Genomic DNA, 16,497 nt, shown 5'->3' on the forward strand with positions numbered 1-16,497 from the left:
CAAATATGAAACTGTTTCTAACTGGTGTCCTTTCTTGAAAGGTCTATTAATTGTCTGCAGGTTTGTTTTGATAGGGTTGTTAGTATGTGAATGCTATTTACATTGTCTTGTACAGTTCCATCATTTTCATCGCTCTATGAAGTGTAACGCGCACTTAGGCTTGAGTGTCCTTTAGTGTTTATTGGTTTTCTGAAGTTCACACTGTTTTATTTTTATACTTTTTTCAACTTTTAATTATTTTTTGTCGCCCAAAATTAACAGAATTGGTGTTGCAATGCTTTTATTATTGTTAGGATGGTAATTTGAATCTGTAGTGTATAGGGGCCACCAACGTGGTGCGTGTGGGCACCAGGTAGCTCCCAACGACCAAATGAATAGCCTGCAGGCTTGTTCTAAAAATAGCTCACCAGTGATAGTACAATGTGATTTCCCACGAATGTTTTAGAAGTGATTATTTGAACATTGGTAGTTTTAATAGAAAAAGTGTTGCTTATTGATATTTAAAGACCAACTTTGAAGTAATTTCATAAAATTCCAAAAAGGGTACCAAGTGACGTAATTAAACATTGTCCAAAAAATAGTCCATGAAAAACTTATTGTTTCATCTTAATGTAACCTCAGCCTCTACTGTAGCACTTTATACAATGGTACATCAACTTCCGAACGTCCCTTCATATGAAATTTTCAAGTTACGAAACTCCTCAAAAGGAAAATATTGCCTCTTGTTACGAAAGAAGTTGCGGGGTACGAAAGGTAAAACTACAGTATGGGCTGCTACCCGCAGCTCCCAGAGTTTCCTGAAAGCAACATGCTTACAGCTGCTCTGCCATTGGCTATTACTGGCATCTTCCTGGCATCCCATTGGCTAAGAGTGTTTGACCAGAGATATAAAATAGATTGTGTCTACCTGGCATCCCATTGGCTAACAGTATTTGACCATCGATATAAAATAGATTGTGTCTACCTGGCATCCCATTGGCTAAGAGTATTTGACCGTAGATATATAAAATAGATGTCTATGTAGCGTCCTCGTCATTCACTCCTCCGGCCATGAGGTGTTTAGACAGTTTTACATAAATATTAACTAACGGCCAATGAATTTGTGCAAAAATTCAAACAATTGGTGATTTGTGAAGGCTATGTTGCACAGTAAGTTTTTAATTGCGACGAGACGGGCCTTTTTTGGAAGAAGATGCCTCGCCATTGTACCTGAAGTTTCCATCAAGTTTTGGAATTTATTGAAAGAATTGCCCAGAAAAAGTGTTCACCATTCGGGCGATCGCTCACTATGATGATGTTTGCCTTGGACATTTTCGAAGGATTGTTAAAAAAAAAAAAACAAGGACTCCAGGTGGAGGAGTGGAACCGTCACTTGCCTTCGGGAGATGATGTGCGGCTTACATGATGTAAGCGTGAGTGAGCGAGCGATAAATAAAAACAAAAAACGAACATCATTGGATCAGCTCTTTACAAAACACCAGGCAAAAACACAGAGAGAACATGAACCAAAGAGGGCAAAAAACGAAGAGGACAGCAGTTAAAAAGGTAAATAACCATCATTTTTATTACCGGTATTTATTCTTTTTTTTTTTTTTTTTTTTATGTTATGCACAACTCTCATTAATTGTGCAATTGTAGTGATGGGAACATAATTCACCCAGGGAACGTTGGGACGAGGGGAGAGTTCCGGGGGGGAAGGTTTTGTTATGATGAAAGGATGAAAGAGGAGTTAGCCTGCTAGCTTCCAGCTGAGTGAGAAGTTGCTGTTAAAACCTCAGAAGCTGATGTCAATAAAACGGCAGCCTTTGGCTCCGTGCTTCAACACTCCGCCTCCGACTCCCGTCACTGCTCACTACACAATAATCTTATTGTAACATGTACGTATATGGAAAAAGTTTTAAAATACCGTATGTCATTCATTGAAGGTGCGCCTTATAATGCGGTGCGCCTTATCGTACGGAAAATACGGTATATATGTGAGGGGAGTACTCATATTTGTGAACGTCTGCATATGTATACCAACTATAATCTTACATGCTCGATTACTGAGGACATAGAGGATTTCGCTCGAAGTAGCATAATTCAAGCAACTTCATTCAAGTCACTTGAGTTAAATATGTACCATTATAGTTTCATAACTTAACTGTGTCATTCTCATACCTTGATCAAAACTAGAAGACGACATAATTGTTGACATCTTACGAACAACCACATGCAAAGCAAACTACATCAGTACAACATTTTCTTGTTTTGTTTTTTCGCCCTTCTTTCGTTGTGACTTCAAGTAGAAAGTTGGGTTGCCCACTTCATAAGGGACAGTGAGGAGGTGCTGGATGATTGTGACAACAATGTTATTTTCCGTGTTTAAAAGAGGGTTTTCGGACTTTGTTAGTGGAAGAGGCAAACAAACATTGATGGGTCTTTGGAAGGTGTATTTGTCTGCCATGGTCAGTATTGGTCATTGTTCCAGTTGTATAAATTCTGTAAGCATAACTATGGAAAAATTGGCTTCACTTGCTGTTTGTTGTAAGCAAGTGTGGGCGATGAAACTTACTTGTAGTCGGTTCTTCTTGATCAAGCTGTGGATATGAGTGGCAACATCATACGGGGACACATTGGTGAAAGAAGCAACAGATTGGGAGAATGTAACGTGGCTCCAGATGTGCCATTAACTTGCGAAAACCCGGGTGCGGCTACAGAAAAAGGCTGGTTGTCGAGCGCTATGAATGCCATAACTTGGGCATTAATGGCTTTTTAGCCTTTTCACTTTCTTTGGAATTGTTTTAATAGTTGTCAAACGCACGCTGCAAGGGGACATTTAGCTTTAGTGCCATTAGCTGCTGCAGCTGCTGCTTCATGTTCTTTCAAAACAGCTTTGCCACGATGACAAATTTTCGGGTGAACAGAAGTCTTCTTTCCCCTGCTCGGAATCTTTGCTGAACAGATTTTGATGTTCTGCCATGGAGATAAACGACCACACTGGTGAGGACATGTTGATCGCTACTTGCTAGTTTTCTACTAGTGTGGGCTAGCCTTGGGTTATGCCAAGTGAGACCGGCCGGTCTGCAAGACCGAAATGCGCAATAGATGACATAAGCAGGGGACGTGGTCTATTGTGGACTGCTCGCGTTGCAAACAGTTTACAGACTTTAATAAATCTATTGAACCTTTTTATTGGATAAAATGTACTAATCGGCCCGATCAAAAATGACATCTTTTCCTAAATCGGCAGATGTTTTATCGCTTCGATAAATATCGTGCATCCCTACTTGTGACCACATCCTGGGTTGGTATTGCTGTCCAGCTGTATTAGAATTTTGTCACACCCCCATTCTTTTTATTTGTATCAGTCAGTTTTACATTTTAATATGCTACATCATCTTAACTGGTACTGTATGTTTATTGACATATACAATTGAAGGCAGGTTGTCTATGATCTTTTCTGCTGAGATAGCATGTAAAGTTTTCCTTATGCACCTTCCCAATGATTCAACATTGCCCCATACATGATTGCTGATCATGTGAAAGGGAGCAACCAGAGTATTCCCAAATGTTCTTCATTCATACAGTAACTTCGGTGTCCTTGTTTACAATACATGTTATTTCTCCTTTATGAATAATGAATGAATGAGTCATCATCTAAACATTGTTGGAAGTTGGAGCCAGTTGAATTATTATTATTATTATTATTAATTATTAATATTTATTATTTCAGTGAGTAAACACTTAGGGCTCTATTTTCATAGACAGGTGCCTGTGCGCTTGGCGTAAAAACAAGCATATCATCATTTTCGTGCCTGGGCAAGTCTCGTCTACGTCTCCTGTTCAGGACTGCAATGCATCTTACTGGGCATTTCAGCGGACGGGGCTGCTGCTGCTGCGCCCTCGGTGCATCTGGCAATTTGCTAACAAAAAGTAGACTAGATGTTAGATGTGGTAAAACCAGGACAAACTTGTAGTGTAATGTGATTTTGTTGGATTTGATCAAGGCACAGGCAGTCAGTTTCAGCTCTCTGCGGATGTGTGGTGGATATCATTGACTCATCATATTTCATTCATAAGCATGACAACAGTGGGAGGAATTGTCCCACGATCATTGTTTAAATCAACTAATTGAAGGAATCATTATCTTAAAAAGATGTAATTTCACCCCCTGACCGCGTGGCACAAGTATTGGGGGCAGGTGTCCACATCACATGCACAGCCAACTATATCATCCTCAAGGGGAGATCTTTCAGTTTACCGGTACTTGTGTAAATGCTCTTTGCGTATGCCAGCCTTTCACGTGGACCCTCACGAGTCAATTTCTGCTTTCACAATGTCAAAGACTGTGCGCTTGATCCTAATTTTAATGTGAATGAGAGCCGCTTTGAATGCATGCATGAAACAAGGTTGTTGCTAACATGAGGACAGCAATTGGCATTGGAGCTATTCATTTGTTTAAATAGCTGCTCGTGGTTGGAGACTTTATCACTTAATATGGTTAGAATATCTTTAAAGGTATTATATCTTGTTTTTTGAAGCCCTTACAAAGTTAACTATAGGCGTATAATGATTAAACCTTACCTTTGACACCATGGCGATGTACTTTTTAAAATGAAATATTAGGCATATTGCTGGATATTTTTTCTAATGTGAAAGTAAAATACCCGGTTCCGCAAAACCCGGCCTCTCCCCGTGTGGTTGCCGCACCCGTCTCGTTCAAGCCGACTGCTGCGTGCACCACCCACAAAATTCTGGAGCGCTGCGTTTGAGCACTGAGTGGCAATGGAAGACCGGCTAGCCCTTGTATTACAACCGTGTAAAAATTGGATGGATGTTCAATTCTTCAATAAACATTTGGAAAAAAAAAAGGCTCCTTGCTGCAAGAAATCGTAGTGAAGGAGGAGGGGAGAAGAGGGAAAGAAAAAAACCCCCAAAATAAAACCCTGAGCAGGGCGCGAACCGGGGACCTGCTGCTTACAGGGAGAGTGCGCTAACCATTACAAAAATAAAAGCAATGCATACTTGACTTTTTTTTTTTTTTTTTTTTTTTTTTACTTAATAAAGGCTGCGGACAAGCTGGATGTGCACCTCACGCTCTACTTTTACCAGATGTGTTGTTTTAAGTTCATCCGTCATGTGGGTTGGGAAAAAATGAGCACCAAACAACAACCTCTGAAAATCATTTGAGAACCACACCAAAATTATGTTCACCCTATATCTATAGAGCGTTCATGTAAGCATTGTAACAGGTTGCAAGTCTCACATGATCATCAAAGCTGTATTGATTGTCTCATTTATTCATATTAATTCAATGAGCATAAGCGGTTCATAGGATGGATGGATGGATAGATGGATATTTGAGTGAAAGCCAAGGTTGACCATGTTTGTTGTCACTGCTCTTTCACTTTGTCTGATCAACTTCAAGTTTTTCGGAATTATTTTTTGTTAGGGCAGACCTATGGAGTATTGTATGGCCCATCGCCCACACACAGTTTCTGACCGGCTCTTGCAAAGTCTTTAAAAGTCCTTAGATTCATTAGTGGGGTCAAAAACGTCCCCAAGTACTGTACTTTGTATAGAATCTCAAAGGTTAACTCTGTGACTATAGCTGTTAGGTATCCCCAGCAGTCTCACCACCGTAAAGGTCATCTTTATAGTAACACAACAACAAAACATTTGTGTTTACGTGTCCTACAAAACTGAGTATTGATAATCTTTCAATTTTGAAAGAGTTATTGACAGAATGTTAAATGTAGTCAGTGTCTCATTGGAAACTTTTCCTTTAGTTGGCAACCCCAGTAGTTAAAAGAGAATTATGCTTATGTTGAATACAAATTGAGATAGCTGGGGTCAAAGGTCAAAGATTGCCTTTTGAGGAACACACATTGTCAAACTAAATTGACAAATTATTCAATAGTTTTAATAACAGCAATAACCGCTGCATTGATTGATGCAGTATTCTGTATTTATTTGAAGTTGAACTATGTTTCTGACCGTGTGATAATGTTTAATCAGAGTGAATGTTTCGTGAGATAACCAAAATATTAAAATACAACTCATTATTATGATGGAATACAGTTCTTTACCTTTTGCAAACAAAAGTATATTAAAAACAAGGCGTTAAATTCAAGCACATCTGACAGTTTCATCAAAACTGAGCCTCGTTACTCTTGTAAAGGCAGAATGTTTGATACAGCGCTGTACTAAAAGTCATTACATTGTACTAGGGGTGTTAAAAAAAAATCGATTCGACGATATATCGCGATACTACATCGCGCGATTCTCGAATCGATTCAATAATCGGCAGAATCGTTTTTTTTTTTTTTTTTTTTTTTTTTAGGATTCACACCTTGAGCATGGAAGAATGTTATATGAACGGAACATTAAGCCTTAATATTTTATTTTAATGCTGTTCAAACATGAAACAGATTACAACCTCTATAAGACTGAAATTTCAGATAAATAAATACATTTTCATATAAATCTTACACTCTACAAGCTTACTGATTAGTATTTTCTAAATGTGAATGAAAAAAAATCGCAACAATCGACTTATAAATTCGTATCGGGATTAATCGGTATCGAATCGAATCGTGACCTGTGAATCGTGATACGAATCGAATCGTCAGGTACTAGGCAATTCACACCCCTACATTGTACAATTGGTACTAATCTGACCTGCGCTTCGTGAATATTGCCACTGTTTGTGAGAGTAGAGTCATGTCAAAAACACATGACTAGGGAGTGACGATATCTCGATACGGCGATACATCGCAATATTTTCTCTCACGATGGGTTATCGATATGCCTATGCCAAGTATCGATACAGCCGCTGTAACGGCTCCATTGTTCCTTATTGCGCAATTACTTGGCGGGCCACAAGAGGCTCATAAGAGTGGCGGGGAAATGTGCGGCAGTCTTCAGCCGAAGAAGACCCAAGTAAACAAAACGCCGGCTGCATACAAGTCAGATGTGGATATATTGATAGTGTGGAATGGATACATTTCGGATTTTATCAAATGGAATAGAGAAGAGACGGACTTGGGTGTATACAAGAACTGTCTCACAATAGTTACACTGGAAACATGACGAATATGACAGCCACTTAGAGCGGCATCATCCAGGACTAGACTTGCTAAAGGTAAGAGCTAATTCTCTCTCTTTCTCTGCTAATTTAATTCTCCAAGGGCAAAGTTGATCACGCACAGCATCTCCACCCGTAAAGCGTAGTTGTGAATGATGGTTTTCGCTACGTGATTTCGTTAGGCGTCAGGGGCACGAGGGAGATGTTTTGCTCGGTGAGTTTAAGCGGGAGCAATACGACACGAAAAACACAACGCTGTGATAGTTACAAAATGAAATGGAGCTCAGCTCAAGCTCCCGAATGTCGGGCCACTTTCCTGAACTTCCAAACTACACGAGTGCAACAAGAAATGAGAAATGGCAAACTAACACACGAGAGCGGAGGCTCGCTAACAAAACGAAGGGAGAAAGGAACACATACAAATAGCCAGACCACGACTAAAGACAACCAGGTAAAATAACTGGTCATTCCACTGAGAAAAAGAATTCCAACTTTGTAAGAAGAGATAAGGGCTAAACTAATGCACTTGAGTCGTCACAACGAGTAGGTCTTACCAGCGAGTCAACAACGGATGGACATCTATCTTTTTTTTTTTTACCATTTCCACGTATTCCATCAGTGATTGGGACCTCAAATCATACGTGCTGCTCTTCTTTTCTTTTTCTTTTTTAAAGAAAAGCACGAGCTTTTATTTGTGTAAGACATTTATCTGTCCAGTGAGTGACCCAGTTTTGCATAAGTTTCTATGAAAAATGTGTATTATATCGTCAATGTTGGTTTTAAAACATATCTTTCTACTTTTTGAAGCACACAATTTCTGAGCAATGTTAATATAGATTTAATTGGATTTAATATCTAAAATTTCATTTAAATTTAATTCAAAATTTATAAAATGAAACAATTGACTATGTAACTGACTGGCATGTTGTATGCCAGTAGTATTTGAGACACAAATTTGTTCACAAAAGTTCTCTGTTGAGAAGACATTTGTATTTGTTTAAAAAAAATGCACAAAATTACTCACTCTGAAGAAGACACCAGTTTTAATATGTTTTTTCAGTGATGGTATAAAAATAAGCTATTTTGTCATTGAAAAAAAATCAATTTATGTCTTGAGTAGATTTATCGTGATTATCGTGGACTTATTTCCTGACCAATATATCGATAATCGCAGTATCGTCATTTCGCGAGATAATCGTTATCGTGAGCCTCGTATCGCGTATCGTATCGTGAGGTACCCAGAGGTTCCCACCCCTACTTAACATACAATAACCATTTATGCTCTTAGTTGCTTTCAAATTCTGCACAACAGACGTGTGTATATGAAGTGTTATCGATTCAACTTGAGTTTGCATGTTCTCCCCGTGCCTGCATGGGTCTTCTCAGAGTACTCCGGTCACCTCCCACATTCCAAAGACATGCATGGCAGATTAATTGGGCGCTCTGAATTGTTCCTAGGTGTGCTTGTGAGTGTGAGTGGTTGTTCGTCTCTGTGTGCCCTGCTGCCAACAATTCAGGGTGTACCCCGCCTACTGCCCGAAGCCAGCTGGGATAGGCTCCAGCACCCCGCAACCCTTGTGAGGAATAAGCGGTTAAGAGAATGGATGGATGGATACTAGATTCAACTCCTTACAGTATTATATATTTTTTATTCTACGAATGGAAGTACAGTACTACCTTTGTCAACCCAAAGATGTCTGAGGTTTTACTAGATCAGACCACCATCCCACTCGAGAATACAGTGGTACCTCTACTTACGAAATTAATTGGTTCTGGAAGAAAGTTCTTAAGTAGAAAATTTTGTAAGTAGAGACGCATTTTCCATGTAAATGCCCTAATCCGTTCTAAGCCTCCCAAAATTCAGACATAAATGTTTTATAAAGCATAAAAATGCATCAAAACATGTAACAAATGCATGTTACAATTAGATTATTGCACAATAAATGAGAGTTGTGCATAATGTAAAAACAAAGAATAGAGTGAAGAATAAAAATGATGGTCATTTACCTTTTTAACTGCTGCCCTCATCGTTTTTTGCCCTCTTTGGTTCATGTTCTCCTCTCTCAGAAGTGTTTTTTTGTTTTTGTTTTTTTGCCTGGTGTTTTGAAAAGAACTGATCCATGGATGTTTGCTTTTTATTTTTTTATTTTTTATTTTTTCTTTTTTTCTTTTTTTAAACAATCCTTCGGAAATGTCCAAGGCAAACATTATCTTAGTGAGTAAACGCCCGACTGGTGAACACTTTTTCTGGGCGATTCTTTTAAACAAATTCTGAAACTTCATGGAACCTTCCGGTATGACGAGGCATCTTTTTCAAAAAAAAAAAAGGCCCGTCTCGTCGCAATTAAAAACTTACTGTGCCTTCATCAATCACCAATTGTTTGAATTTTTGCATAAATTCGTTGGCCGTTAGTTCATACATTTACGAAAAACTATCGGAACACCTCATGGGCCGCGGGATGAATGATGAGGACGCTGTACAGACGCCGATCTAGTATCGAGGCTCATAGATACCTATGGTAAAGGTTCCTCTTAGCCAATGGGATGCCAGAAACATGCACAAACACCGATCTAGTATACGCTCATACCTATGGTAGGTTCCTCTTAGTCAATGGGATGCCAGAACGATGCCAAACACCGATCAAGTATTTACGCTCATAGGTACCTATTAGGGGTGTTAAAAAAAATCGATTCGGCGATATATCGCGATACTACATGGCGCGATTCTCGAATCGATTCAATAAAAAAAACAAACATTTTTTTTATTATTATTTATTTATTTTATTTTTTTTAAGAGCTCAGAATTGTTCATTCGGTAGTCTTACCGATTCAACGTCTTATCATCATTGCCTTTTTTGTGTGTGTGTGTGTGTGTGAATCGATTTTTAAACTTCCATTTTTAATGGAAAAATATTCAACAAAACGTCTGACTTCGGGTTAGGATTCACACCTTGAGCATGGAAGAATGTTATATGAACGGAACATTAAGCCTTAATATTTTTAATTTAATGCTGTTCAAACATGAAACAGATTACAACCTCTATAAGACTGAAATTTCAGATAAATAAATAATACATTTTCATATAAATCTTACACTCTACAAGCTTACTGATTAGTATTTTCTAAATTTGAATGAAAAAAAATCGCAACAATCGACTTATAAATTCGTATCGGGATTAATCGGTATCGAATCGAATTGTGACCTGTGAATCTTGATACGAATTGAATCGTCAGGTACTAGGCAATTCACACCCCTAGTACCTATGGTAGGAACTAGCCATAGCCGAAAGTATGCTCCGTTCGGTAATGTATTTTTACCTTTCGTATCTACAAATTTCTTTCATAACAAGAGGCAATATTTTCCCGTTGAGGTGTTTCTTAACTCGAAAATTTCGTATGAAGAGACGTTCGTAAGTAGAGGTTCCACTGTATACTCAAAAAATAATGTGCATTGTCCAGTACAAGGAAATTGCATAATGCTGAATTTGAGTTTTAGAGAACAGCAAAACGGGAACAGCCCAGCAACAGTCAGGTTGTTATTTAAAAAAATAAAAATAAAAATAAAAAAAAAGTCACTTTTAAATTCATACATGATTTATCATTTAATGTGCTGTAGCTGAATCATTGTATCCATACTTCCTTAATTGCATCACAACAGAAAATAAATAAGTATTGGATGAAAAAAAACAATAATAATATCATCAATGTGTTAATGGGTGAGAGTGTGGAAGTTTAGAGTCAGAATGCATTTCTGTATGACTACTTAATGGTTTCACAGCAAAGCTCTTGTTATCACCCTTTACAGTTTGATGGAGTTTGGCAGTTGGTCATTGGTCAGTGTTAGGGGTGTTAAAAAAAATCGATTCGGCGATATATCGCGATACTACATCGCGCGATTCTCGAATCGATTCAATAATCGGCAGAATCGATTTTTTTTTTTTTTTTTTTTTTTTTTTTTTTTTTTTTTTTTTTTTTTAGGATTCACACCTTGAGCATGGAAGAATGTTATATGAACGGCACATTAAGCCTTAATATTTTTATTTTAATGCTGTTCAAATGTGAAACAGATTGCAAACTGTTTGTGTACAGTGGCTCACGGTTATAAGCCTCAAGTTTTAGATAAATATATTCATACAAATCTTACAGTGTACATGTACAAATTTACTGATAGTATTTTCTAAATTTGAATGGAAAAAAATCGCAACAATCGACTTATAAATTCGTATCGGGATTAATCGGTATCGAATCGTGACCATTCGTATCGGGATTAATCGGTATCGAATCGAATCGTGACCTGTGAATCGTGATACGAATCGAATCGTCAGGTACTAGGCAATTCACACCCCTAGTCAGTGGTCATCCTTATATATGCTGGAAGAAATGTTTATTCATTCAATACTTTTAATGGAGCAGCACAGTACATTTCATCTTAAATGTTTACAACATGAGTCTGTTTGGTCTTGGCACATCTTTTTTTATTCTACTAATGTAGACTATTTGCATTTGCTTACAAAATAATTATTTTTGTAACATTTAAAATGGGAATGCAATATAATTGGAAAACCACGAAACATGCAGTGTTTATGGGCTGAAAACGTTTTTTATGAAATTTCAATCAAACATGGCACAATACGTAAGGATATTTGTGCTCAAGATTATTTGTTGTAATATGCTTCTTGGCAATAAATCTCATACCAATGAAAGGCCTTATACATTATTATTATTTTTTAAATATTGCTACATTTGTAATGGACGTGATGGGATAAGCAGTAGAGCTGAGTATGTGAGTAACTTGCATCCATGAAACCAAATCTTCTGTGCCAGTGCCAAAACAGCGTACTTTGCTGTTACCATTCACTCTCATTTGGTGTTTGGGGGAGATTGGTTGATGGTTGAAGTTTGAAGAAAACAGACATATTGGCAATTAAAAAATATATTTATCGGTACTTAGCATGGTAGGTCTCTTTGCTAGCCTGGCACTCCACCACATTCTGGTCATACACCTCTGTGTGTGGGATAGCTTTCCCATTCCTCAACTAGCATTTTGTTGCAAGTTATCACGGTCGCGTGTATATTCAGCTTACAACTTATGTATAACAATATAACAGCAGAACCCTTGTCCTATCAAAATGTTTCAGCTCCCATAAATATCAAGAAAAGTCTATCTTCAAGGATGTCTCTGTTATTGTTCAACATGGCAGTTGTGCCCTTTGAAATAACTATCCAGTCAAATGGACAATTTTAAGTTAACTGAAAGTGCGACTTAAAGTATTGCAGAATCACATTTTATGCAGTCATTGCTGGCCAACTTGTCAGAGTCAATTCCTGCCTTAGTAAGGGTAGTTCATCCATAAAACCTTCTGTAAAAGTTCTGATTTTAGTTAGTGGCTCTGATTTTAGTTAGGGGGTGAATCTTCCACATTTTTACTTAATCAAGGTGAAATCAAAACCCTGTACAAATAAACTCATTTACTACAATGAGTTGACTCATCACTGAAGGTAACTTCATCCAGTCATCCACAGTTCCACATGAGTTGACTCATCACTGTCAGTCATCCACAGTCCATAATTGTCTCTCCTGAGCCCATTGCAGTAGGGGTATGCCAAAAAAAAAAATCGATTAATAAAAGAATCGAGAGTCTCATTTATTAATCGAATCGATATTAATATCCAAAAATCGATTTTATTTAAATTAGAAATGAAGAAGGGGAAAAGGCAGTTGTAGCCCACATGCTGTTTTTGTGGAAAAAGGCACTTAAAATACAAAATTAATAAATGTTGAAAAAAAAAAAAAAAAGACACTTTAATGTCTCTATTTGTCATTTTGTCTTGCAAAGCAGACTGGAGTAGATCATGACAATGTTATGAATATCTGTAAATTGAAGCAGAAATCATTTGTCAATCAAATAATTTTGAATCAAAAATCGTTTGAATCGAGAATCGAAAATCGATTCTGAATCGAATCGTACACCCAAAAATTGTAATCGAATCAAATCGTGAGACAGTCAAAGATTCCCAGCCCTACATTGCAGTCTTGTTCTTTTTTGTTTAAGCGTCAATGATGGTTTCCTTTTAGCTTTCCTGTATGTAAATCCCATTTCCTTGAAGCGATTTTGCACAGTTTTGTCATATACATTGACTCCAGCTTCTTCCCATTTCTTCTTCATTTGTCTTGTTGTGCATTTTCTGTTTTCAAGACATATGGCCTTTAGTTTGTCTTGATGCTTAGATGTCTTCTTGGTCTACCAGTACGCTTGACTTTAACAACCTTCCCATGCTGTTTGTACTTGGTCCAGATCTTCAATACAGCTGACTGTGAACAGCCCACATATTTGGCAACCATACGTGTAGAGTTACCTTCTTCAAGAAATTTGATAATTCTCTCTTTGGTCTCATGAGACATCTCCCTTGTTGGAGCCATGATTCTTGCCAATCCACTTGCTCCAGCAGCCCTCCAAGGTGTGATAACTGCACTGTTTTTAACTGCTGACTAACGAGCAGATGTAATTTGAGGCAGGTGCCCAATTAAGGAAAGGAAATTGACTGGGTGTGTCCTTATTTTCTGCTCAAAATTGAGTTATTCCATATTTTTTTCCTCAGAATGGAGTTATTCCATATTTATTTCCCTGCACTTGCTCTATAAAAGTAACATTTACTGACCAGCACAATGTTTTTTCTTCATTTCTTTTAGTGTTTCTGAAAGCCAAGATGTTGCACTTCGGAATGACTTTACGGCTGTTTCATGCTTTTTATCTGAGTTTGAGCTCCAGAATAAAACACCTGAGTGAGTGCTCGTCCAACACTGGTGATTCCATACTTGGGGTTGTATTAGTTTAGTCTTGAGCATGAGTCAACAGGATTTGACGAGTAAGCTGCAGCAGTTCAGTTGCAGGAATTTCGTATAGGGTTCTACACTAACTTTTGCGCTGGTAGCACTGGTGCTACCAACTTTTTCAGTTGGTCGCACCACCCAGGTTTTGGACACACCGTTTTTGGGGGCGATATAGCATGACCGTATTTGCTGATGTAAAGTTGTCTCAATAGGGCTGTTCACAATCACCCCAAACTACTATATTTCGAACTGCGCACTGCGTGTGGGCGTGGCCAGTTGAGTTTCGAACAAGAGATGGAGCAATGCACAGGCAGGCGACTGAGGCTAGTGCATTTGTACGAGTCAAAACCTGCACACAAAGCACATCTAGTGACATGCATACGTATACAAAACATGTCATGTGGCACAATGTTTATGTAAGTCAGTGCTTCTCAATTATTTTCTGTCAAACGCAATGAAACTCAATACAGTCATTGATAGCTAAACCCCTAGCAACAAAAATGAGTGCACCCCTAAGTGGAAATGTCAACTTGTCAGGTGTGAATAGGGAGCAGGTGTCTTACATGTGGTATTACAGCTCTCACACACTCAAACTGGTCACTGAAAGTTCAACATGGTGAGACAAAAGTGAGTACACCTCCAAGTAAAAATTCCTGAAGTGTCAATATTTTGTGTGGCCAGTGGCCACCATTACTTTCCAGCACTGCCTTAACTCTCTTGGGCATGGAGTTCACCAGAGCTTCACATGTTGCGATGAAGATGTGATTTACTTTGAGGAATGCAAATAACAGTTGTTTACATTAGAATAACTAATTAATCCAACTCTCTAAGATGGTGTGTACAAGATGAGCTCTTACCTTTATCTTCAGTTGAGTTGTAGCTTGTGCTATATGAACATTAGGGCTGGGAATCTTTGACTGTCTCACAATTTGATTCGATTACGATTTTTGGGTCTACGATTCGATTCAGAATCAATTTTCGATTCAAAAGATTTTCGATTCAAAATTATTTCATTGACAAATTGTTTCTGCTTCAATTTACAGCTATGCACAACATTGTCATGATCTACTCCAGTCTGCTTTGCAAGACAAAATGACAAATAGTCTTTTTTTTTTTTTTTTTTTTTTTTTTTTTTTTTATTGAAAGTGCCTTCTCCACAAATACAGCATGTGGGCTACAACTGCCTTTTCCCCTTTTTCTTAATTTCTAATTTAAATAAAATCGATTTTTGGATATTAATATAGATTCGATTAATAAATGAGAATCTCCATTCTTTTATGATTCGATTTTTTTGGCACACCCCTAATGAACATGTTTAAAATATACAATCAAAGGCATGTGCTTATTCAGAAAATGTTTGATTTACTTTTTAAATTTTCAGTAGTCTACCTGTGTGAGTCTCAACCAACATGGTGTGAGAGATCATCAGGTGTGCCTCAGGAAATTATCCAATTTCTTAAAATTGATATTGAGATTCTGATTTACTATGCCACAAACACATATTGTGACAGGCAGAGCAATGAAGGGTTCTTCCATTTGATGTCCGAAGGAAACGTTGGCCTGTGTATCCATCATCATTATTTGTTGATACACTTTTTGTGTCATTTATTTGGTAGTGTGCTATAAGATTTTTATAATGCACCTTGTCTCAGTCCAGTTTGGGAAACACTGGTCTGTCTGTTAATTTAGTTTAATTATTACCACTTGTTTCTTAAACATCGTATTCTTATTTTTTTTGTCATGACTCATATTGTAAAATGACCTTTGTAATATGGTGAAGCTGTTTGGATGTGATTTGAGTTGTAGAATGACTGAGAATGAGATGTGAGTCTGCAGAAGGTCCTGACACACTGAGTGCTTTTTTTTAAACACAATTTTTGTGATGTTGAGTAATGTTTGTGTGTGGATTGTGTTTTTGTACACCCTGACAAATTGTTTTAACTTAACTTAAATTGGTTTAACTTTCTAGTACAGTGTTTCTCAAAGTGTGACATGCAGGGCGCTCTAGTGGTACACAAAATAATCATCAAATATTGTTGAATGCCTATTTGTGTTGAGCACATGAGTACTGTCATTTCCGATGACCTGCGTGGTCATGGAAGCTGAGAAAGAAAACATAGGCAGAGAGAAGTAGAGTGTAGTTTGGAGACATGTGGGCTGATGGTTGCAGGGAATACAGTAGGGGTGTGAATTGCCTAGTACCTGACGATTCGATTCATATCACGATTCACAGGTGACGATTCGATTCGATACCGATTAATCCCGATACGAATTTATAAGTCGATTGTTGCGATTTTTTTTTCATTCAAATTTAGAAAATACTAATCAGTAAGCTTGTAGAGTGTAAGATTTGTATGAAAATGTATTTATTTATCTGAAATTTCAGTCTTATAGAGGTTGTAATCTGTTTCATGTTTGAACAGCATTAAAATAAAATATTAAGGCTTAATGTTCCGTTCATATAACATTCTCCATGCTTAAGGTGTGAATCCTAACCCGAAGTAAGACATTTTGTTGAATATTTTCCATTAAAAATAGAAGTTTAAAAATCGATTCAGCCGCCTATTAAATCGATTCGAGAATTGCGCGATGTAGT

At 37.6% G+C, this 16,497-nt stretch overlaps 1 protein-coding gene across 2 annotated transcripts in view; it reads left to right on the forward strand.

Moving 5' to 3' along the window:
• The window catches only part of dyrk1b (dual-specificity tyrosine-(Y)-phosphorylation regulated kinase 1B), a 66,313-nt gene that overhangs the window by 21,068 nt on the left and 28,748 nt on the right, over positions 1–16,497 (forward strand). The gene's annotated exons all lie outside the window — the stretch shown is intronic.

The sequence above is a fragment of the Festucalex cinctus genome, chromosome 7 (assembly GCF_051991245.1).
Source record: "Festucalex cinctus isolate MCC-2025b chromosome 7, RoL_Fcin_1.0, whole genome shotgun sequence".
Classification (NCBI taxonomy): domain Eukaryota; kingdom Metazoa; phylum Chordata; class Actinopteri; order Syngnathiformes; family Syngnathidae; genus Festucalex; species Festucalex cinctus.